The sequence below is a fragment of the Platalea leucorodia genome (genome assembly GCF_965183815.1).
Source record: "Platalea leucorodia genome assembly, chromosome: 7".
Classification (NCBI taxonomy): domain Eukaryota; kingdom Metazoa; phylum Chordata; class Aves; order Pelecaniformes; family Threskiornithidae; genus Platalea; species Platalea leucorodia.
This window is the reverse complement of record NC_138829.1, coordinates 22,356,259-22,382,891: the sequence shown is the minus strand read 5'-3', so window position 1 is coordinate 22,382,891 and position 26,633 is coordinate 22,356,259.

Here is a 26,633-nt window from a genome sequence, read left to right as displayed (position 1 = left end):
GACGTGGTGCTTAAGGACTTGGTTTAGTGGTGGACTTGGCAGTGCTAGGTAAATGGTTGGACCTGATGATCTTAAGGGTCTTTTCGAACCTTGACGATTCTATGATTCTATGATTCTGTGTTAGGAAGTGGTGGCTAGATGTCAGTGCTGTCAGGCGTGGAATGGGCAAGAACCCAGTGATACCAGAATGCTCCAGCCACCTGTCCTCTGCCAGTCCAGGAAAGCATTCCTCTCTTCCCTGGTCTTTCTGCAACCCAGCACTAAAAGCATCTATTGGTATGGGTTCTCTGGATTTCTGGCATGAAATAATGATAATAATGGACATTTGCCTTGAACAGATTATGATTATGAATCCTGAAAATTTTTGCCTAAAACAAATTGCTGTGCCCAGGTTCTTTAATATATATCCACCTGTAGATTCTAAACCTAATTGCAAACTTATAAAACACAGGCAAGTGTGACAAAACATAGGATAGAAGGGGAAACAGAGGATAAGGTAATGAAAGTAAGTCCATCTGGTATATAAATTCAATGGGTAATATATCGTCTAAAGTCTGGTTTATCTATAAAGAAGGGATTGTTTTTGGTGCTGATAACAAATAAACAATTTAGTTAGAAATTCACAGTTTGGTTCACATTTGATACAATGCCTTTGTTTGTTTTCATGTTACAGAAACCACATAACCTGTCCTTACAGTTTTTGCTCTTGAAAGGTTGCTGTGCAGAAGATACTAGAGAGACATCACCTATCTATCTGTTATGATAGATCTTAAAAATAAAAGCAGATGCTACTGCAACTGAATCCATTGGCTGCCACCAGCTCAACTACATTCCCTAGTAAAATTTTCCAGTTTTGCTGCATCTGCTTTCACCAATTATGAAGGTTCTTTGACTTCACCAGAGTGAAGTCCTAAACTAGAATTCACTTTCAGAAATCCGCCCCATAATGTTCAATTTGTATTTTTTGAAAATTCTGTCACAAAACTTCTTGTAGATGTTCTGTGGAACTGCCATATTCCTGTTTCTTTCTTTTCCAGTCTTCTCAAATATACCCCTGCCAATGTTAGAACAGAAATATGTGGTTGAGGGAATTATCATACTTCTTAACAACATTTAATTGCTTCATTCACTTACTGTTACCAGAGAGAAAAAAAGTATGCCTCGGAGTGAGTTCTTGGTAGGCAAAGGCAGATCATCGTCTCTGTGTGTCTAGAAGGCAAACTATTTTTTGCTTGAATTAATGAACCACTGCCACTGTGCTTGCACTCAGGAAACAAAAAAATAAAACTCTTCACAAGCCCGCAAGTGTTTCTGAACTGCATTTGTTACAGTGCTAAAACAAACAGTGCTTCTGCCAGTTTGCATTGAACACATTTCCTTTTTTAACTATGTGCCAGTTATAATCGATAATTGGCATTGGTTGCTTTCCAAAGTCTTTATACCTATTAAGCCTTTTATAAAAGGATTTAATAAATAAAATAGATTTTGTCATGTCTTATATGAAGCAGATAGGCTGTAGCTTCAATGGTTAAAAATGTATATTTCCTCAAAAGTTTTTACATTTTAGTTATGCAAATTATTGTGTGACGCAATTCTCTTGGGAATGCTGTAAAACAAGGTATTACTTGTATAATAATCATTCTATAAAGTATATTGGATTGTGGCTATGGAATTTGTACTTCCTTTATCTCTGCTGGGCTTCTTTAACTAGAGCTTTGAATATATCAAGGGTCACAGAATGCTTTCATAAATAAATAACCTGTATTAAAATGTGGTTCTATAGTTTTCCATTCACAGTGCAGCAGGATCCAGCCATGTTTACTGAGGCTATCATGTGGATGTTAATTTCTTGGTTTGATTGTGTATGCCAGAAAATTTATATTGTATATGGAAAAGAAAACATGATCCCTTTCACAATAGTAAAACAGAGAGGCTTCACTGAGAAACCCAAGTGTTAATCGGGCACTGATCCTGCTGATGACTTCAAGCATTTGAAATGCCAGCTTCCAGGCTGCTGGTTAGCATCAGACCTCAAGTTTTTCAAGTATTTGTATTGGTCTTCAGAAACCATACCCCAAAGATCCCAGAAGAATATGTAAGTTGTAATTATGCCTCTGCTAAAACTCATTTACTCTTGCCACAGCAATGAAGTGAGATATAAATAAGATACATTCCTCTTCTCCACTCAAAACTTTGTTTGTCTCTTTGTGTATTTTTTCAGCTTGTCATTCTTATTTTGTTTTAACAGTCACAGCATGAGAAAGTGCATGTTGCAGTAGTCTATACAGCATCTAAACTAGAGAAAATGGTTCAGGGTTACGTGACCATGCCAACATTGTGCTACTTCAAAGCAGATTTTATGGCTTTTTTGTAATATTCTGTCCTTTTTGAGCCTTGAAGGTGGCAAAAGAAAAAGGCAAAAAGCAGTGAGGACACAAAAGTGATTTGGTGTCTTTTATTACCAAAAAGCCTCAGGCAGAAACCTGCCTCACCGAAATTAATTAATATTTGCACCAAGTCCTTTGATCTGAGGCTCTGCACTTCAATGTTTGTGAATGCACACAAGGTGCATCTAAACTTCATCAAACTTCAGATAAAAAGAAAAAAATTCTTGTCCTCCCCTTACAAATGAGCATCTTACTATGTTAAACATATCACATACAGATACTTCAGAGAATCATAGAATATCTCAAGTTGGAAGGAACCCGTAAGGATCATCAAGTCCAACTCCCAATGCTTCTTTGCTCCGGCTTCTAAAACTACTTTGATAACAGTGTTTGTTAGAAAACACTCAAAGGAGCCATGACTTTCAGTTTTTTCAAATATTTTAAAATTTGCTATTATAAAGAGAGTCTTTTCCTTTGTAGTTTGCAAATATCCAGCTATAGCTTCTGATTCTCTCTGATTCTTCTGAATAGTTAATGACCAGAAATTCAGCCTTAAAATTATTGCTGAATGGCATGAACATTGGAAGCTCTGTTCATTTTACATGAGCACAGGTATTCCCTGGCTTTTCAGAGGTGCTAAGATATTTGAGTTATCCCTGTGGGCTGGTATATATAACTCAAAACCTGGCGAAGGCCCACATGCTTTTTAAGTAGTAGCCAAGGACAAGCAGATAAATAGATTTGAAGTACCCAGGACACCCCTGGGCAATTCAAATGACACTTGACATAAACTCCAAAGAGTCTCTGTAACTGCTCTGTGTTCTTTGCACAAATAGTACCAGGGCTGGCTTTCTCTCAGACAACAGATACAGTTGCCGGAAACCTCTGTGGCCATAGTTCCTAGTTTGGTGCCTCTGAAAGTCTCAGAGACTGAAATAAAACCCTGAACCCCAAACCCCATTTGTACCCCACTGAAGGTTCTTCTACCATGCAAAGTAACAGCCAGAGCACAGTTCTGTGATTGAGTTACCACAAAATCCCTTTAGCACAGAATATAATACTGCTGATGCTACTGCATAGTCCTGAATCCAATGTCCAGGCCTTTCCAGAATAGTAAATAATCCCATGTGTAAAACCAAGTTGGGTCATCACAATTGTTATCACCCGACAACGAATACCAGAAGAATTAGTAATGACCAGCCACTTGCTGCAAAGTGTTGGACAGATATGTCTTTTATACTTTATATGAAATAAAAGATGTGGCTGGAATGCAAGACAACATTGGTTTGATTCCCTGCACCTGGAGGCTTGGGGCTGTTTGTATCTTTCTCCTTTTCATGTCAAATGCGTGTGTCCTCATCCAGTTTCTTATTTTTTTACAACGTGTGTTTGTTCATTTTTTATTTAGTCTTTGCATAGGCGAAGGCATTTAAAGTAATATCTCATTCCCTTTGCGCTTTATTTATACACATAACACACACTCACACCATAGCTGTAACTGTCTGGAGAATAACGATTCAGTGCATGAAAACTCTCAATGTATGACATTTGTTTTTATTCTGCATGGGAATGAAACCAAAACAATCTTGAAACTTTAAAAAAAAAAAGAAAAAAAAGTGTCAAAACAGATGTTTTAAGAGGGGAAAAAAAACAACAATCTTTTTAGCTTTTCTGTTTCTGTCTGTCTCTGTGTCAGCAAAAGTAATCAGAGAAATATGTACCTGAAACATTGCCTATATAAAAGAACACTGAAAATAAAACACTTCTAGTAAAATATCCTAGTTTTGAGAATGAATAGTTCAATCAAAATTTATTATCTCAATGTTCCTATTAGGCATGTCTATAAACACTTCATAACACACCCTCATACCTTTCCCCACAACAGACATAACACATGTATCTGTTTCAGTATAAACATATTAAACTACTCACAGAAACACAAATATATTTGTGAGCACAAGACAGTCATTTACACTTCGGTATATGTACAAATTTAACACACATATAGTAACATGTGTAAAGGAATTCATCAGCTCACTTCCTTTTTCCTGACAGACACATTCTTTGCACCTTTTCTGACTGGTCATAGGAATCACCTAAAGGATGTAAGGCAGAGATACAATAGCAATACGGAGGTCAGTCAAATCCTGCTGTAAAGAGCAGCAAAATATGCCCCGATGTTTCTTGAGTACTTAATCTGATCAATGTCACAAGTCAGAACTATATAAAAGATATATGCCAAGCTCTCTAACTTGAATAAGTGATAGACTTTGAAGGAAGCCATTTCCTCTTTACTAACCTATATCCAGATCATGTCTTTATGAAACAATATTCATACAAATTCTCTACAAAGACATCACTTTCTTATTTTTCCATCTAAGCAGAGTGTTTGTCCTCTGTGGTGGAAACAAGAGGAGTGGGTCAACTTCATAGCTCTTCTACAATGTTTTTGAGGACTCTGTTCCTCCTGGGAGCTCCCTGTTAAAGGGCTTCCCTGCTATAGAAACAGTAGGAAAGAGAATAAGAATCGTATCCTGTTTTGGTAGCTTGGGGGAATTAGCAATGCTCCCTCTCACGCACAGCTAAGATATACAAACAGCAGTCTGAGCAGTTTAAAAAAAATAAAAATAATCACACTGTCTACTGTGTACTAGAGTTCCTATTTTGAGTAGAAATAAAACACTGCTGTCTTAAAGGAAATTCCACATGAAAACTGTTGCACTTGGAAGCTAAAGTCTGGTCTAAGATAGTTTTTTAACTGGTAAAATGCAGTTGGCTAAGATTTTTTTTTTCCTTTAAACTGAGATATGTGCAATTATGTGCTTAGTTATATCAGTTCCTGGAGATGAATAAATAAACTGTAGTAGTGAAAGCAATTTCATACCATTATGCCAGCAATCATATCCACACTTAAGAGATTGCACTACATAAGTCTTTTGATATAGTCATAACAGTACAAGTCTTGTGTATAAACAGAGCCTTTTAGAATATGGTAAGTACTGTACAAGATCTGTACTTGTTACTGGGATTACTGGCCCCCTCTGACAGCTTCCACAATATTTGTAATATTTCTGCTTGCATTTTATTACTTCCCATCCCCATCACAGCTAAGTAGAGAAGCTGTGAAGAAGAAAACATTAAAAATAAATTAATTATTTAGTAAGTGTATTGTAACCTCATAAAATGTTGATTTACCTTTTGGTAAAGCTTTTTGAGTAGTAAATAGCAAAGGACTTGGTAGTATAAAGAGTGAAGTAGATTTTAGACTTATCTGAACCAATTTGTACATTATTCCTCTGTACCTTTACAAACACAGGAAATTCTTTCATTCCCGTATTGCTTCCTGTATATGCCCCTCTCTCTCATGTATCTCCTTCTAGGCAGTCTACAACTTATTTGCTTTTGTGGAGAAGAAAAACTTGTTCTTTTCTTCCTGCTAAACTGAGCATAAAATCAAATCTAGTTTCTACAAGTGTTGTAAGCAAAAAAAATTCTTTTTTAAATCACACTTTACAGAGCATATTTGGCTATTTGCTAAATGTCTAAACAGGCTGTTGCTTATTATGGACAAACAGTCTTGTCTGCATAAAACTTAATTATGATAGAAACAGCATTACACCACTTGATTTTTCCATCTGCCTTTTGACTTCTTCCCCTTAAGCAATGGTAAATGCATCAAATTCAACACTGTTTATAACAGTTGGGTTTTTCTGACAATCAGTTCAAGAAAAAAAAAGAAATAGATTCACATTATAAAAAAAAAGCAGGCCCTTGATAAAGTTAACCAGTACAGGAACCTAAACCCTTGTGATCTGTTTTAGCAATTAATTATACTGTACTCACAGGCTGCATATACTCAAAGGACAAGCTGGTAAATTAACAAGTTTCCTAGGACAATTGTTTTCTTTTCTGTGTTAAAGTGCAGAATCTTTGTTAAGCAGAATTACTGTTTTTTACAAGAAGATCTTTGATTTGTCAATAAATTTTCTGAATTATCATACTGCCTCCAAACCTCCCATCTAAAGCCAACAAGAAAAGACACAATTCCACTTGACAATGCAAGAAGTAAGGAAGAAGGATGCACAATGGAAAAGTGAGGTGGTGTTATACCTTAAGCATCTCCAGATTGGATGCTTCATTTCCGGTGAAGACTAGTTACAAATAGCCAAGATCTGGTAGCAGTTTTGTAATCTTTTTCTGTTACACAGATGAAAACATTTGCCAAGTACTTTTTGGTAATCTCATCAAAGAAGTGAAAAATTATGTAGGCTGTTGAAGTTTCCCATTTGAAATCTGCTCTTTGCAGGTTCTCATTGAAAGGTACACTTTTAGGTCTTTGTGAATAAAGCCAACTCAATTACTTTGTTGGAAAAATAATACAGTTAACTGTTTGCTGACTTTTAAGATCATTAAGTTAGTTTCAGCATTTCAAGAGGTTCTGAGTTTTTAGGTGGAGAGATGGAATATCATAGCAAAGGATGTAAGCAGCGCGTTAAAAATTAACCATGGTATCCTGAACTGACTACCTACCATTCTGGAAAATTCAGAAAAGGAAGTGTTGTTCCATATAGAGACAACAATAAAGGCAAAAATAAGCTTTCTTCCTTGGGCATGAAAGGAGACAAATACAGTTTCATCTACCATAAAAATAAGAAAGCTTATTTTTTCCAGTTCTTATGAAGTAGAAAATTCCCATGAGAAATTAAACTCGTGATTTGGGTGGAATCCTAGAAGTTTTACCACTTATTAGAAACAAGTTTTCACCTCCAGTAAGAAAAAATAATTTTCCTATAGTAGCACTAATAAAAAATAGTTGTGATTTTTACAAATTTCATTTTAAAGACATAAAGTTGACAAAATATATGAGTATTTTTACCTCTTCTTCAATGTCTGACGGTGTCCTTAGGTTTTGGGTTTTGCAAGATTAGAAGGTTAGAAGCTTTTTCTTTTGTCATAAACACAATATTTACAAAAGTTTCCTCGTAGAGTGAGAGTTTTCTGTTCTGCACTTTGTACAAGATAAAATGATCTTCTGATATCTTTCTGCTTAGTAGGCTCTTCGTCAGGGAGTTGGACAGTTTTGACTAAATTTGCATGAAATTTCAAACAAAACAGCTATTAAAAAAACAGTAGAGTAGGCAGACATCAAGCTCACACAGGTTTCTACCAATAAATAATTACGAAATGGGAGAAATAATTAACATTAGTCAATGTACAATAGTTAAATATGTCTTGCTAAATAAACATTAATCATTCTGTTATAAAAGTATGAATTTGTTTCATATTTTGATGGAAAAATATACTTAGACATGCTTAGGCATGCATTTCACATCATATCATGTGAACTGCTTTATTTGCAAGGATAAAGCACATATTCCATAGAATTTGTGCTGTCCAGCTGAGGGATCTTAAAACATAGATGTCATAGAAGGATCAGAATTGAGTGAGGGTGTTTTAACAGGGTGGTAATAGAAGCAGTAATAGTAGGGTTGACAGTATTCAGTATTTTCATCAGTGACCTGGGAGTTAAAATAATAGCTGATAAAATTAAAGACAGATTGAGGAAGCAGTAAATAATTATGGACACTATAGTAGTTATATGGAAACATCTGGAACCATTGTCTGACAAATTGGAACTATTCAGACAAAATGGATTTTAATGCAGTTTACTGTGTACATTTAAACGAAGAAATTCACAGTATCTACTGGTTGTTGACTACTCTGTTCGAACTTAGCTACTCAAAAGAGGCAACTAGTTTCTCATGAACTCTTATGAAATATCTCTACTAGTGAACTAAGCAGGACTAAGGTTGGACTTGAACATACCGTTTAATTGTGAAGAGATTGTCTAGAATTCTGTCTCACTAGTGCCATCTCAGGTAAAGCTCAATTTTACCTACCTTGCAGATCTTTTACAGTTGTATTCATAGTATCATATGTGACACTACACTAAATATTTTTTGAAAGTCAGCTAGTGTAGATCTGTCACATTTTATTTATGTAATGATCATTCTTGTTAAAGAAAATCCATATACATAGGCAATTTCTTTAAACAGAACCTCTAATGCTGTGTCTGTTGCTCTTTATATCAGTAAAGTATCTGACTGAAAACATGTGTGAAGCACCCTTTAAAAAGAGATTAAGTAAGGTCTTTCTACATTTTTAAAAGGGGGAGGGGGAACGTGAAATAGTTTGAAAAGGTGTCGGCCTAAAAAAATACTGCTACAACATTATAGGCTAAATGTTTTATATGATTTGAAAGGAGTGACATGCTATTTCAGCCTTTCCAGTAACTGCTTTGGAGTATTTGTACCATTTCCTCTGGGTAATGTTCTGAGCTACAATCAGTTCCTTAAAGTGCTATTCCCACTGATTTGTGCACAAGGTCAGTGAAGGCAAATATCACCTTTTAAAAGCATATCAAGTTTCATTAGTGCTAGTTCTTTTCTTACACCTAATTGCTTGGAAGCCCGTTCACTGTGTTTTGAACCATAGAACTGTAATTTGAAGATGTTCTAATGTAGTATATATCCCTTTAAGAAGAAAAAAATTAAGTACCACAAGCATAGGTCATATTCGCAGTTTGTAAAAAGTAGTTTAGCATTATTGACCTGCTAGTGACAATTGACTTCAATTTACATCCAGTAATTTTGTTAAAATTACATTCAAGAGCAGTTACTCAGATTTAGGATTCAGATTTTTACCAAAAAGGGGACTTTTTAGTGATAGTCAGTTTTAGACATCTGTGTGCATATAGATATGTGTACACCGTTTCTGGACTTTTCTGGATCAAAGCAATTAGTCATGCAGTGAAATTAACTTCATTTAAAACTATCTTGCAGATGCAGAAAACACTGAACCATGGTTTACAATCAAGCTTACCACTAGAGAACTGCCCAAGGAAATCATAGCATGTTTGTATCCCCAAAGATGTTGAATAGACAGGGACCTTTCTTAGGAACCTCTAATTTCTTATGTCAAACTAGATGTAATCTACCTTTATATTACTGCTTTCCTTTATCTATCTCTACTTTGGCCACAAGATTTTTTTTCAGTCATTTGATAAAAATACTAGAGTTGCTTGTTCTATTCAAAAAATACATAATAATTCAAAACAATTTTGAATTTTCAGTCAAAAGAGTGGGGAGGAAGAATGAAGCAAATTCTTAAAACTTATTTCTTTTTCTCATGTAGAGGTTTGGCCAGTCCTACAAGATGAGGAGTTTAGATCCAGCTGTCCTGTTTCCCAGGCCTGAACTCTTCCAAGTTTTAAATCAAGGGTTTTAACTTAAATTAACCTGAGTACTGTTTTTTTACTGGCATGATTGAGATTTGGTCAACTAAATGTTAATAGGCCAGTATTAATGAAATTAATGAAATTTGAACCAGTTTCTCAAGAAGTTTAGTACAAGATTTTGTATCATCAAAATAACATTTATTGGAGTATTATTTTTAGAATTGTTTGCAATTCCTGTGTGGTTGGATTTTTTTTTTTTTCTTTAAATCATGAACCCATAGGATCTGTGGTATTTTGATGTACTGGCATAATGATTTACAAATAAATACTCATAGTAAAAACCAAGAAATGCCTATAGATATATTCATAACTTCATGCTTTCAAAAGTTAACCAAGCTTTTCCAGATTTTGGAACAAATACTTCTGGATTCAGTTTTTCCCCAGTTACAGATCAAGAATGGTCTAGTTTACTTAAATCAGTTATTCTATTCCTACAAAATAACGTGAGTGCAAATTAATTCTAGGCATAACACATTTCTCCTTATATCAATGTTGCAAATAATGGAAATATCTTGGTGAATTTAAAAGCACTAGGGGAGTGATTCTGTGCAGGTCTCTTGATGCTGAATAGCTCAGAGAAGGCTGTTATAACACTTCTCAAAACCCGCCTAGATTTAAGCCCAGGGCTCAAAGACTTGGAGCTATCTTGATCAGACATCTTTTTTGTCCCAGTATTATATACAGGTATTATATAGCTACACTGATGTAACTTCTAATGTAAACAGCATTCCATTGATATTAAAGTGCTTTGTAATGTCCTCATACAAAGAAGCTGTATTCCAGCTTGTGTTTTACCACAACAGGGATGTTGTATTGTTAAAATTGCACAGGCAGAATTAAAGTAGTATTAAAATAGTACAAATTTTAATGTACCTGACCTCAGACAAAAAATGTCAGAAAATTGCACACTGAATTATTTTTCCCACATCTGCTGGTAACATGGTGAAGGACCCGTGGTAAACCATTTCCAATCTGAATGCAATTAGTTTATGTTTGTATAAAGAAAAAAGGAAAAATGGTAATAGAAGTAACTTTTCATATTATTTACCTAAATATTATGAATCATTAGGAGACATAGCTTTTGATAGGATAAAAATACCATTGATTTTTCTTTTTGACATTACTCAGCTGAATTAACAGAAACATGAAATATATTAAAGTACAAAATCATAAAATTAACAAGTGAAATTTGTATTCAATTTTAAGCATCATTCTTTTGCTATTTTTATTAAAAGTAGCTCTGCTTGGAATGTGTCTGTTCAAAGATTAATATATTTGTTAGTTGAACAGATACTGCAGTAACAAGCATAAGGAATTCAAGGTGGTTTTATTGGGACAGCCAGAAAGTTAGAACCATCTTAAAATACTTTAAAAATGACAAAGTTATATGAGAGAAAGGTGGGGAGTGAGAGTAAAAAAAGACTAGAATTGGCCCCGGGTAAAGACAGGAAAATGGAATCATAAATCATATGAGACAGCTGTGTTCTTTTATCCATGGATCCAGATGTTCCCACTAAATGTGTAACAACTTCAGAATTATTTTACAAGGAGGAGAGGGACTGTGACTATTCCATTTCTCTCTTTCTTAAACAACACATGCTGGGAATGTTTGAGGCCAAGTAGAAACTTTGACCTGTGCTTGCGGGAGAGCAGCGTCTGAACAGAGTTCTTAAACATAGCTCCTAACCAACCTGGATTGTGATATGATTTAAACAGCCAGTGCTAAAAGGCTAAAGTTATACTGGAATCTTTTTGAAAACAGTGACTAGAATTGAATCTCTCGTTGAAGCATCTGGATAATATGAGACCAGATACCCTAGTTACTGACTAGGAATTTCTAAATGCTAACCAGTGTCTTTTGATGATGGAGTCCTGTTAGAATTATAATCAGTTTCATACTGAGTTTGGAAGTAGGTGAATATTAGATGGCAAGAAAATGAAATTAGAAGTCATTTCAGATATGTTTTGAAATAGCAGCTCTGGACAGACCATGACGAAGCTATTTAAATATCTTCCAAATGGAAATTGATTTTCCTCCCTCCTCTCTGCCTCATCCTTAAAATGTAATAGCTGGTCATAAAGCAGCTTCTTTTTTCAAGTAGAATAGAGAAAGAATAGTTTTCCCACTCTTCTAAATGTTTCTTTATTACCTAGAAGTAAAAGGTAATCATACTTTTCTCTTTATGTTAGTTTCCTTCCACAACCTAGTTTTGAAACTTAAAGACTACTACCTAGAGCTATTCTATAGTCGTCTGGAAATATACCTTATGCTCATGATAAAAAATAGCAAGCCACTGGGTATTATTAGGTTATTTCTGTAACTACAACTCTGTGACTGAAGAAGACAGCTATTAGGTGATTATCACACCATTGTTTGCTGAAGAGGGGAGAGGAGGATGAGTCTCCATTAAATCGTCAAAGGTATGAATGTTCTTAAAAAAAGTGCAGATATTATATTTTCTTTTTAATTTGATCTACAGGGACCTGAACCACTATTCTCAATTTAGCTCAATGCAAAACATACAGAGAAAAAGAAAAGGCAGATGATACATCTACCTCTGGATTCAGAGGTTAATATTGAAGTCATAGAGATAAATAAGTGCATCCCCACTGAATCATCGTGAAGCTGATTCTTTGCATCAAAGAAATGGGATCTTTTGGTTAAAAATTATATGACTTTTCTGCTGATATATTCCACAGAAACTTGAGTCACTATAAACTTAAGGGTACTTCTCTTCAGTTTGTTCTCTGTAGTTCAGAGCATGATAAAATTGAAGGTGGTATCTGGTCTCTACAGAGTCTTTCTGCATCTTTACATAAATGCAGCCACTTCACAGCAGTAGAGATCTTTGGAAGATTTATCATGGATTGAGATGTGAGCATTTTTAAATATGTCAGAAGACATTGGGTCCATCATGTGTTCTTTGGCAGATTTTTTTTCTTTTTTTTAAATTTCTTCTCAGTGAAAATAATTGTTTCTCAATTTGACAGGTCTCTGCTATATAAAATATATTGAACTTTGTGCTGTTATGTAAATGTAGTTAGGAAGATTTTTTTTCTTCAATTTTTCTTTCTCTTTTATATATCTTCCCTCAAAATTTTTAATGGGGACATGAGCTAGAAAAAAATAATGTGATTACCTTTTTAAGATAAATTTTGAATAAATGGCTTAAAAGTCCCACAGACCTCTTGAAGAGTTTTGAAAGAGTGTTTCTTTCTGACAGACCTATTTAGGTGTATACCAGCTCTGAGAAATCAGTGAACCAAGTGAGCTTAGCAGATTTTCCCAAAAGGCTGAGATAAACAGTTATTTTCAGACATGTTCAGTTCTGACTACAATAACATCCAACACATGAACAGCTTATAACTTTCCAAAATCTTATTAGATCTAAGGTTATTTTTTTCCTTTTTTGGGCTACAAAAGCATCAACACTCTACATGACTCTACATGACTTGAGGAAGTTGCTGTGACACTATTAAATTATCCTGTATTTCCTCCTTTGGTTTGGGTGGTAAGTATTTTTTAATTCTCACCTGTTTTTAAAACCCTACCCAGTTTACAAATTCTCCTTCAGTTTGTATATTAAATTCCATTATTATATGGAAATGACTGAAAATTCATCATTTTCAGTCCTTAATCACATTTTTGTTACCTTTTCAAGGTATTATCAAAGTGTCAGTGATTACTTGATGTGTCTAATGAAAAGGTTTAGGGTCACTCTTTGAATAAAAAGCTGGGTATGTGGCAATTAGAAAATATTTGTGACTTTATTTCCAAAAGCTGAGGCAACCTGCTTAGAGTTTAGAATGAGTAGTGGTGTGATAAACACCTTTGTTAAAGATGGAAAATGCATAAGGGAAAGCACAAGAAGAATGTACTGTGGGAGGAGTGAATCAGATGAGGAGTTTCTAAGTAGCTCTAGCATTTTCCTCAATATAAGGAAAGGTTTATTTAACTTTAAAAGAGATGAAAATAGAAAAATGTAAGATTGATTTTAAATCCTGTGAACTTTGATATGGCCTGAATATCAAATTTGCAGTAGAAAAAAAGCTAGGCTAATCTAAATTAACATAACAATCCTAATATAACTATCATCACAGAAGGAAGAAACAGACATCAGCCTGGAATATTGCTACATGTAAGTTCTTTTTAATCTAAGTATGTGAAATACATGAAAAATAAGATGTGCTTATGTGACTGAGAGGAAAAAGTGGCTCAAAGCAACATATTGGGGGGAGGAGCTACCTGTGTTACTGCCCTTCATCAGTTAGACAGTTGGAGAAAACATCCTAACACATATTCAACCAGGTGCAGATGAACTAGGTTGAAACATGTCCATATTCCAGTCAGAATCGTACTTCAAGTAGTATCAGCTTAAGTAATGTGAACGATATGATGGGAATGGAAAACTGAAGACATATTAATTATAGTAATGAGTTAAACTTGAGATGGTCTCTTTCTCTCATGGAAAACAGACATTTGGGTGGGAAAAAAGTGGTTTAATAGTTGTAAATACTAATGATGTGAAATGGGGAGTGATGGAAAAAAAAGACTACATAGTAATCACTGAAAGTACATAAGACAGACTTGAAAATTAGAGGGAAGGAAGATTGGAACTCAAATAATTTTGAAGAGGTAGAGAAAATCTCATTAAGAGAAACCTATAGTAGGGGAGGCTGGTGAAGATGGCAAAGGACTATTGAAAAGAATCTTTACTAAAACAAGGGTCCCTGAGATTGAATTGCTCAATGACCTGTGGGTCTCAGTTACTGGGCTCAGGGGTTTAAGGCTAAGTGACACACTTTCAGGAACAGATGTTGCTAATAATATAAGTTCATACACCTCAAAAGTGCTAAGGGTCAAAGGAATTACCCTCATGGGCAGTGACTCATGGTATCACTAGACTGAATGTACTGAACTAGATCTCAGCTGGTACAAATCAGTGTAGTTCCATTAGCCATCTCAGTAGTCTCTTAATGTAGCTAATATTTGCCTATACGTGCCATATTTGACACCTACTTTATTTAATTTTTCTCTCATGAGAAGAACTATATTTCCCAGATTTGTTTCTACTTTGATAATTGTTTCTGAGCTGGTGATGACAAAGACTCAGATTGAACAAAAAAATGAGGCAAATAAACTACCCATTTTGTAGAATTCATGTAACTGTAGCAGGGCAGTTTACAAAAATCCTCCCTTCATCTTGTTTTTTTAAAAAAGTAAAGCATGAAAGAGAAAGCTTAAAATTCTAAATCTTGCTGAAAACTCTAGTTTCACATGGAATCATCCAACTCAAGGTGCAGGCAGGCAACAAAATATCAAAGAAAGGGTAGATATCAGCTAGACTTATGTCTACTAAATTTTTTGGCTGGCTTAGATGTTTCCTTCCTTAGTGTTCTGAGTTTCATTCTGAGCGTCTGTCTTTCCACCTTGAACATATAGTGACCTTAAGGACCTTGCTAACCATTGCAAATTTCACTATAGCTGCCAGACTTTAACTTTACACTCGGAAGGATTCAGCATAAATATGGCTAAAATCTTCAGAAAATCTGGAACCAGCTTTTTGCCCTCTCTCCAACATTTGGCTTTGAATTTTTGTGATATATGAAAAATGTTCACTGCTTCAACACTTTGCTGCCTCATATTACTCATCAACAAAAGGACAAAGGATTTTTTGCCTTTATGTGATGCATTTTTTTCTGATACAAGTTGGCAATCAATCAAATAGCTGTGGATGGCATTCCACATAAATAGAATGATGACTGGCTGTTCCACAGGAAAATGTCACAGTGTTTTCTAAGCAATGAATGGATATTTTAATTTTTAATTTTTTTTTAACATCATAAAAATTCATGGAACCTGGTTGGAATGATCTTGGGTGAAAACATGACCACACTGAGACTACTAAAGAGTTCTATTAATGCCAGTGGACTCAAAATTTACACTGGGACCTTTTGATAAAGGAATCTAAAAGATCTGATTTTTGTTCCAGAATTCTTGACGGACTCTTACCTAGTATTTGATGAAAAAAGTGTAGATGCTAGTAAGGTGAATACACTTGTTTAGAATGTAAATAATCTTCTTTGGGGAATAAGCCATCTATTTTTCTGTTTTGGACATCCCCTGTAATGGGCTATCATAATGGGATATGGCAGGCTGCAGCTGTGTTGGTGGCTTGGGAGAATTAGGAAAGTAATTCTAATTCTTTGCTGCCTTAAGTATCTTACCTGTCCTTAGGAGGACCAAGGGACTCAGGACTTCTGAGACTTCCAGCCTAATTCTACTGCATTGTTCTCATTTTTATTAAGAAAGCAAAATTGTTGGCAAAAATGAGAATACAAAACAGTAATGCTATTTTTTTTACCCTTGGATTTCATTCAATAAATTTATTTTGCTCGAGCAAGGACCAGGTGTTGAGACCCATTTCATTAGTCCTTTCATGCAAATGCAGGGAACTTCTGACCCTGCTGTTATAATTGGAAAGCTGAATAATTACATGTTATATAATTATATGTTTAGTTCTTTGGAAATGGACCTAGGCAACAGTTTTCAGCCAGGAAAAAAACACAAAACAAAACCCAACAAACCAAAAAAAAGCCCCAAAACCTCATGTACTCAGCAACGATTTTTTCTTTGTTTGCATTTTATACATGAATGAGTGTCTTTTATCTGCTTTTTTCTGCTTTCTGTATTGTATACAAATATTGGAGAGTAAGGCTTTAAAAGAAAGACGATAAGAAACGAAAAGATTTTCTGCTGACTAGGAGAAACACATTTTTTCCCTATCTCTTCTCCCCCTCCAGCCCTTAACTGATTATCTCTGTGTTGCTAACCTGTTGCACTTTTTTGCATGCTTTAGAGTCATCTATTAAAATGTAGAACAGTAGTTTTATTAATTAATATCTTGGAAAGACATGAAATGAAGGGCTGATGAAGGACATTATCTAAAGAAAAATAGTATGCAAAGACAGGGGAAACATGGAGACAAAAGACGTGGGCACGTTGAGTTATGTTGTGGTACAGCTATGCAAAACAAAGGAGGTAAATTTTTTATTCGATTTAGGAGAACATTTTTTGGTGGTTTGTTGGTCCTAAGTGCAAATTACTGCAACAATGGGACTACTATAATTATTCCAATGTTTCCTAGGGGCTTAGGAAATTCAGGAAATTTCTTTCACATACAGTAGTGCTTCCTTCTGTCTCCACATCAACCACTCCAAGCATGCTATGCAAATAGAGGCCAGAAGAAGTTAGTTATGTGGTCTTCCTTGTGACATGAGCCCTTAGGCTCTCCTTCATGGAAAATGCAGAATTGGTTTGGGCCACAACGACAGCTAACAGGAAGGGGAAATAGGGTGCACCAAGGAGTGAGAAGCCATAGCTAATCAGATCAGTTCTGATTATAAATAGGATGCAAAGAGAATCTAAAGAGCATTTTTATACACAAGTATGTAGAACAACCCTCTTTGCAACACAGGAGTGAGTATTGCTTGAGTATGTGTGACTAACAGTATTGCATGACCACTTAACAGACAGTCTTCTTCACAGGTGTCAGGTGCCAGAACTGATGTTTTTGAACTCTCACTATATTGCTTAAATGAAATGTTGAGTAGAGCATACAATCAAGTGCTGGGTGACTATGTAGGGACCAGATTCCTTTCATTGTTGCTGTGGGAATATTAGAAGCGACTGTGAAAAGAATTCCATCAATTTGCAAATTGATCTTATTATTTCACCTCATCTTTTTCTTTACTGTTACTTCACTGACCTGAGGCAAGTCTCAAGAGTTACCATACTGGAAAAAGGTTAATTGTCTGTTTAGATACTGAATAGAAAGAGAATATTTAAGTCTATGGTTGCATCATTCATTGTAAATATTCTGGATCAAGGACTTTTGGATTTCATTTTTTCAGTGCCTAGCACAATAGTTCCTCTGATTGAGCTCCTGAAGTATTACTGAAATAGAATGAATTGATGAATAAATGAATAAATAAATACCTAACCCAATGTTTCAGACAGAGGCATGAAATCCTTTTTATACACCTAAATGTGCTATGTAGTATCCTCTATAGAGGGAAAAAATTCTTCCTAACAGATGACAATCATTTTAAAATAGGAAGGTTCATAATCCTTATAGGCTTTATCCTAATGTGTAATTGCAAATGCCACCAAAATACAATAGCAGTACATAATTCTTGTATTAAAATAAAGTTGACAAGTTCTTTTTTAATTTTATCTCATAAGCCATTGTTTCATATGTTAATAGAATAGAGGAAAAATATAAGAAGAAAAAAGGAACAGTTAAACAAAAGCAGGCGAAACAAATTGGAAAAAGTGAGAGAAGTAATGATTAGAGTACATAATAAGTCCTTGTATTTTTCCCTGAATTTTCTCAATTATCTCAATATGTTCATAGTGTTTCCTATTCCTGTGGGGTATTTGCTAAATTAGACCTATTTGATAATCCAGAACTGAATGCAAATGAAGCCTGCTGATTTTGCAGTTTTCAAATGTACTTTTGAATAGTCACACAGCTGCGCTGCACAGCACCAAAGCAGCGGATGTTATTCCTTTGGCAACATGAGCTGGTATTGCATAGGAAATTTGGGATGATTTTCTGAAGCCGTTCCAAACTCTCTGGTCCAGACTCTTAGCCTTTCTACAACTGCTTAGGGACATTCTGGCAGTTCAAAGCAACTGTAAAGTCAGCACTTCCATCCTGTTAGGAAGAAGGAAAATTTGAGCCTTCAAAACTAATCCAGCAATTTGAAGAGAGCAGGTCATTTGAAAAGTTTTTGACATATCTGTTTATTTCTCTGTAAGGAGACTGGGCCAGGAGAGAAGAGAAAATACCCAAACAACATCCAAATGCCCATGCATCTTGGAACATGCTCTGTATCTTATCAGCTGAAAGTATGAGAGAAGAGAAATGAGGTAGAGAAATGCTTGGATATATTTAAAATCATGTTATACACTGAACAGTCAGCATGCCCCTTTTTACTTCCATGAACACATATGCTGTTTTGAAATCCACGGGTAAAAGTAGGTCCTTGAAAAAGGTTCCCTCAGCAGCTTGACTCTACTTGAACTGTAGACATGGTGAAACTAAGCAGAAACCTCCCATAAATTACTACTAGGGATTCCCTGCTGTGTGGAAGTCCTGAATTTCAGCCTACTCACATTCTGTGACACTTTTTCCCCAAGTGCAGGAGACTAAATGGCTGTGGGGAAAGTTAAAATATGGCATGTTTTGCTTCACCTATTCCCAGAGATTCCTTGCCAATCAGTGCTGCATAACAGAATAATTCCCAATTTGCTTAACCCTAGTTAGAGACAAACATAAACCTGAGTCACAGTTTCTAGTGTGCCCTGAGTGACTGGCGAAAAACCACATTTCTTTATAGCTATTCATGTTCCCATCATGCTCAGGCTGGGGTTTCTAAACTTGTAATGGAAGAAAGGAATAAATCCTTTCTTTCTCACAGTCTTAATTCTAGGCTGCAGCCTGAACATCTGTAGTTCAGAATATTAAAGACATAATGCCTTCTTCCTATCTGATTCATTTAATTCTATAAGAAGCATGTTCTGCCAAAAAGAAGGGTAGGGGGTGGTGTTGCAGAGATTCTAAATGTGCAATGTAACAGTCTGCCTTCAGCAAGAAGTGTAGCAAACTGCAGCAGAATAGGAGCCATAGTCCTTGGATATGACCCTGAATGGACCTTTTTCTGCACCTTATATCCCCCCATTGGATGTATTTATTGCTTTTTTACTTTCTCTTGAGACTTATATTTAAGTTAGTTATTTTTGACCATATTGCTGTTTAATCCTGTGAGAGATGGAAAGGAAAACAGTTTATAAGGTCTGTAGTGACCTTGAAAGCAGAAACAGCTGCCAAGGTCATGTTCAGCCTGTTGACTGAGTTCAGCAGGGATCTTTCAGGTTGACCAGTTTTGCCCCTGCTAAAGGTATCACATCAGTCAATGGAAATCCCAGAGAGAAAATGGGTTAGACATTTGTCCCTTCAAAGACAAAGAAATGTTTATACATGCATATATTTGAATCTACATGTGATGTGTGTTGCAAATCATGAGGAATATCTGATAAGAAGTCATGCCTACTAAGACTATACAGCTTGCAATTACATTTCTTGAAGTTGCCATTAAAAGTTAACTTTTAATTCAGCTTTGATCTGCTATGTATTTCTGGTAGAGGGCAGTAAGCTTATTTCTCTCTATAATCCAGAGACTGACAGCACAAAAGAATCGGAAAAAATGCTTTATAAAATGTCCCTGTGGGGGTTCTTTCTGTCTCTTTACTATCAAATTTGCTCATGTTTTTTAGAGACAAATCAAGGGGGTTCCATACACTGCCCCCCCACCCCCACCCCCTTCACATTGTGAGCCTTGAAATTTAATTGAGATTTTGAAAATTGTCAGTGTTCTTTCTGATTGGTCATGAATAATAAAGTACCTGAAGTTAGAATGAAAATTATTATTTTGTTGATGATGAAAGAACCATAGTAGAATCCAGTTTATCCTTGTCTTATTGGGTGTGTAGTAAAAAAGAAAAATCTGTGTGTGAGAAAAAGGAAGATGAGGTGTCTATAAGAAAAACACAAAAATTGCTCAAGGAATTTTCTCTTCTGGCTATATTTTGCATTCATGAATAATTCCAAGTTATATTATTTAATCTTGCATGCTTCTCTACATAATTAAGGTGTGGACTATAAGGGAAGGAAAAATGAAGTATGCAGGTTTGTGCAAAGGGTTTGCAAATTTCTTGTTTAAAGAAGTAACCAGTTCAGACAGAGGTCTTTATTTAGTAGTGCACAATAAATGGGAACAAAAGGACAAGGGTAGGCAGTAGAAGGGGTAGCAGAAAAAGTCTGTTTTCAAGCTTTTCACTTTTGTGACTCTTGGATGATTTGCATCTTTGGGATCTCTTGTGATCTTCTTGTCATTCCTTCACCCCAGTGGTCAGGTCATGACCTAACTCCAGGTATAGAACTGTGATTTAATCATTCTCAGTTCCAGCTGAAACTTTTCCTTATCCAAAATAAAATTGCTTTCTACAATTTAAAGGGAGGTCATGGAAATAAGAACTGTCTGCTACTGTGATTAGTTGCTTGGATCTTGGATACACCATCATAAACATATTTAAGGAAGAAGTGTCTTTAAAAGTTTAAAACTGCTGTTGTTAGCCTTGTCAGAGCTCTGGCGGGTGAATAGCATGAAAGTAGTGACTATTTGCTGTGGTTGTGTTTTCTTTAAGCCCCTTTCTTACATGATTGTGGGTTTTGCATCTTTATGTAGCTAAACAGCTTTTTCCTTCTTTTCAGAGAAAAAGCAATAGTTTTTTATAAGATTGTTCCTTTTTTTAATAAAATGGAACTGTACTCTAAAAGCATCACACTTTTAAATTTTCATATTTCTTTCATGAAACCTATGTTATAAAAACTGAAGCCATTGTAATGCCACTTCGATCAATAGGTCACAGCCCTTTATCTTCTTTATCTGTTCCTCTGTACTTTCAAGGTTGGATTACTGCAGGCTTCCAAATTATGCCACACAGCCTAGGTCTTTACACAGGTTTTAGCAGCTAAAGTTCCATGAGGCTTATAAATGTAGTTTGGTCCAATAGGAACCACAACATATATTCCTCATTGTATTGATTTCAAATTCATGATAACATAAGAATATTGATTTAAATGTTTCAAATTTTGGTAATACAGAATTTATCAGCCTCACATTGTCCAGCCTGGACATGCTTTTCTTTTTCCTTTCACCTAATGTCCGGCTTATAGCTGGACAGCTCTTCTAAGTTAAATGCTTTGGCAAAGCCCAGAACACCTCTGGTGAATATAGCATTAGTCTTGGACTTGAGCATTTCTGCCCAAAGTCTGTGTGAGCTTGGAAATCCAATTAGTATCTCCACTTTTGTTCTGCATCTATGAAACATAGATGTTAACTTCAGTTCTATAGATTGGAAATTAAGGTAACTATCTTCAAGACGGTAATGTTTTCACCTAAAAGAATAAGGAAAAAATCATTTAAGTAGTGAAGACAGATACAATAAATAGATAAGGCCTTCCCATGAAGAAAATGAAACAAACCACGCAAAATTGCCCCTTCCCACCCAAAAGCAGTTTAGATACTCAACAAAGATTTGTACTTCTCTTAAGCACTCTATTTAAAAATATTCATAGTTTAAAAGACATTGAAGACTAATGGGCACTGAGCAGCAGCAACATGAAAAACTATTCATTATTATTTTCATGCTCTACCTTGAGATTTTATTCTTCAGAAAATTCAGTCAATTATAGCTTCTCAAGAAACAGTTTATTTTCCTTTCACAAAAATTTTGTGGCTTGTATTTTGCTTTAAAAAAAACTGGATAGAAAAATACTAACACCACAGCCATTTTAATTATGACTAAAAACTAAAATGAGGAGATGAGGGGAGAAATAGACAAGTATTCACTGTTGAGTTGTGAAAGATTTTATATATTTTTCTGCAAGGTAAAAAATAAATTAATAAAATACAACTCGTTAATGAAAGACTGAATTTAAGTTTAATTTTCAGTAGCGATACATATTTTTTGAAGCTGGATGACACAGTTTGCCTATATGGCCTATGGGGCAGCAACCTTTGGAAACTGTTACCTTCTTTAACAACGCTTGTATGTTCTGCCCAGAAAAGCAGGGTACTTAGAGCGCTAAATATCTTTTGATAGTAAAACAGTCCTGTCCTGTCATTGTTCACCTGAAATATCTACTGGCTACAACTGTCATGTTAACTAGCCTAAGAAGTGCATCTCTGTGTTTGTAGGCTACTGGCAAATGTATATTTCAGCTTCTCCCTGTGCCTGAACTGCAAGTAGTATTGCCCAAGTTTTGAGACCAGAACAAATCCTACCATCTCTAACACAGGGAACTGTTCTACAACCGTATTGGTCCCTCTTTGTTACACCTCCAGTCATATGGATATGTGAATATTTGATCTAACAAGCATATCTTCTTCTATTAAATGACTAGAATGAACTCCTCATATGTTAGAGTGGTTATGCGTATTTTGGCCCTGTAATAACATCTGTATGGTGGGAGAGAGAATTCAGGTTTCCAGAAAAATGCAAACTATCTGCCCTGCGATTTGCTCCATACTTAGTATGTCACTTGGAGCTTGCAATGGTTGGAAGAATTATACTGATGGAGAAGATCCAACTTGCATGTCCTAGTATGATGACAGTGGTAACTCAGTTACAGCCTTATCTCTGTCTAGGCACTTAAGTTACAACTGTTCTGAAGGTCCCTCATGCATTGGCCCAGACAAAAACCACAATCCTTAAATACTCAGTAGAATCAGTCATTTATCAGACGTAGTGAGTATATTATGCCTAGTGAATTATTCTTAACCATAATTTGCCATGGATAGAATTTTCTCAAGACTAGGAAAATAAACACATATGCTGAACAGCTTTGAAAAATATAGTCAAACTTCTGATGAGTAGTACATCACTATAAGTTCACACTAAACCCACTGCATTCCTCACATGTATCCCAGTGAAACCAAAGGCTACATGCTGTTGGCATATGTTTATTTCATACCTAATTGCTGTCATTAGCATAAATCTTTGGGTTTTTCTTGTCCAGGAAAAATGATAACATTGTTATTAAAATGTTGCAGTACCATGGGATATATTTGTGATTTGTAGTGAGAGGAAAAAAAATTAAAATTATTGCATCCACATAGACTTGTTTTATTTTAGAATAGTTCATATGCTCTCATTTTCATTTTCCAAAATTATTCTAAAAAGTAAGATCTTTTGAGATCTTTAACAATGCAAACTGATTAAACTGATAATGACCTTATGAAAGATTTAAGGAGTAGTCCACTGTGATATAGAATAATTACTCATAGTGCATCTATTGCAAATTTGTATAAAGATCATTTCAATAAATGAATATTTACAGTATGTGAGAATTTCTTTTTTGTTATTTTTACATATGCGAGCTGGCCTTACAGCTGAATTATCTTCCACAGTAGGAGTGTTTTTCACTATTTAGAAGTAGGCCACAGAATAGATTGTCATGAATTTACTAGATACATCCAGCTTTGAGTAATTGAATACCCTGGTGTTCAAAGCATTCACAGAAGCAGTGTCCTTTCTGAAAGCAAAACAAAACTAAAATAAGAGGATATGATGCAACTTTTGGAAGCGGTAGAGAAATTTTAAGACAGCTTAAATATACTCTGTAAGGGTTTCAGCAATATTTTGAAGGGGATTTGCTAATAATGCTAGAATGAGTTATTTTTGTGTGGTCAAGAGGCTGTATTGACAAAACAAAAGTCAGAAATAGCATAGATATGCTTCCCCACTTAAAACACCACAGCAGTCAGTGCAGTGGGATGGTAGAACAACATCAATTACAGTTCATACTTTTTCAGCTCTGGAGTCCCTAGAGGTCAAATTCTGCAAATTAGAATATCTTAGTAAGTAAGTGTCACAGCCAGAATAGTTTAATTTTTTCAGACACTCTTGTACCCATAGCAAATTAAGGAACTGTACATTTCCCTTCTTTTACATCTCTTGCATAGAAAAAGGAATATGGAGATAAATTACATGTATAATCTTTCAAAATTTCCTCTCCTCCTTTCCCCATGTACGTTGGGAGGACCAGCTGAGGACAAGCTATATATTGAATACAACTGTGTTACTGCTTTTAGGAGGATAACAAAAATTAGCTCTTGCCAAGACCATGATTTACAAATAACTGGATTTGCAAGTATTTAGTGCTCATCAGGATCATCTCTCAGAAGAGAAATTGTTCTTATTAGTCTCATGCATTCTCTTCAGCCACCCTTCTAATAGCAGAGAGCTCTTACTCTACATTTCTTCTTCCTAATCCTTTTTTCCACCCTCAGTCTTAACACTTGTCAAATTACATTGTAAGTACATGTGACATAGTTACTTAAAACATAACTTTTATTAGAAGCTCATGAAGATTTCCAGTGTAGGTAGAATTAATCACAAATTATAATTATAATTCCATATAAAATACTTCTAAAGTGTGTAAAGGCCTTGTTTAATGGAGTGCAATGAATCAACTTTTAGCAAAGGTGAGATAAGGCAAAACATATTTTTTAGGAAATGTAAAGGTCTCTCCTGTACTTTGAAATCTCCTCTAGCAAAGCACCTTTTGCCGCAGAGACTTCCTCTGCTTGGAGCCAAAGGCGGTAAACAATGCAACACTGCTTTCTCCACTCAAACTGAACATTTATTACATCAGACCAGACAAAAGTTACAGGTCCTTCACAAGGCTGAATAAAGAATTGACTAGCTACAGGTTATCATTACTAGTTAACTCTCAAACCAGACATCCACTTACTCAGGAAGCCAGAAGTAAGAGGGAACAACAATAAGATGCAGCCCTTGATTTTGCTCAAGTTAGCCACTCTTTGTATCTGGATAAAAGGTCTTTATGCTGGAAACCAGATTTCCAGAGTGACCCCTGTCTGGGAGGATTTCTGGTTTCTCTTTTTTGGCATTGCCTTAACAGCAGTTGCCTTTGTGATCACGGCGTTTATCTTTCCAAGCCACCATTATGCATGCTGAGACCCCGCTTTCCAGGAAGTAGCTAAACATCTGCCTGCTGATGGGAAGTAGTTAATAAATTCTTTTCTTTGCTTGCAGGCACAGCTTTTTCTTCACCTATTAAACTGTCTTTATCTCAATCCACAAGTCTTTCCATCTTCCTTTGATTTTCTCCTTATCCCACGGGACAGGGGAGTGAGCAAGAGAGTCCGAGTGTTCAGATGTGTTCTGGAGTCAACCCACAACAGTAGATTATATTACAATAAAGAAACTCAGTGATGTGTACTAAACGTAGTATGACCCTGTAGAAAAGGATACAGGGCATCATTGGTTTTAATTTTTTTTTTTAAATATTTTTTAAATATCTGCTGGACACAATATTACTGCATATCCTCTTTAAAAAGTTGTTCATATTCTTTGTATCCCAATAAAACCTAGTTTAGGTATTCAAAGTTATTTTGATGTTTTTAGCACGCTCACTTAAGGAAAAGATGGAGGAAGATCCATCTCAAGTCTATGACCAGATTGCAAGATGTCAGAGAATAAAAACTAATGGTTCCAGTAAAAACATATAAACCCAAGAGATATAGAGCCTTATATTCTAGGCCAGGAAAACTCATTATTGCCCCATTTGAGCTGACAGCTTTTGTGATTTTCAAGGGGATTCTCTAACTAAAATATAGTACACCTATATCCCACTCCCTATGCCATGAGCAGGTCTGATGCTTCTGCAGTAGCTGACAATACAGTTCTCCTTCACTGTCCCAGTTCTCGCAGGACTAATCTGTACCTCATAACTTACCAAGTCTACTCTGAAAAACTAAGAACTGAACAGAGCACAGAACCTGGACCAGGTTTTCATCCCAGAGGTGACTAGCGTGAATTGATCTCATTGGTGCTTCACTATAGATGATGTGTTATTGTCTCTGTTATTGCTGAAACTACCTTCTGGAAATGTAGAGTGCAGACTATCCTCCATGTTTGCAATGTGGGCTGTTTTACTGATCTTCAAATTTCAAATTTGCTGAGATAACTCAGCTGGATGGGATTGCCTTGGTTTATATCAATCCTTAGTACAAAGTAGATACTCAGGTCTGTTCTTTGTAACTTACTTGCAAATAAAAGGTTGGGAAATCAGGCTGTTAGAAACTTAGGGGACTGTTTACTGAGCTGTCATGTGACAAAGAAGGTTGAAGACTGCATTAAAATATGTTAGGCTTGTGAAAATCATTTGCTGAAATGCCTTAATTTGCTAAAGCAATATTTACAAAGCCTAAAGCAATGTAAAAAAAAATTGTGAGAAGGAGGTTCAAAAAAAAGGACAGAGAAACCAGTCAGGAACAGGTACAACTGAATC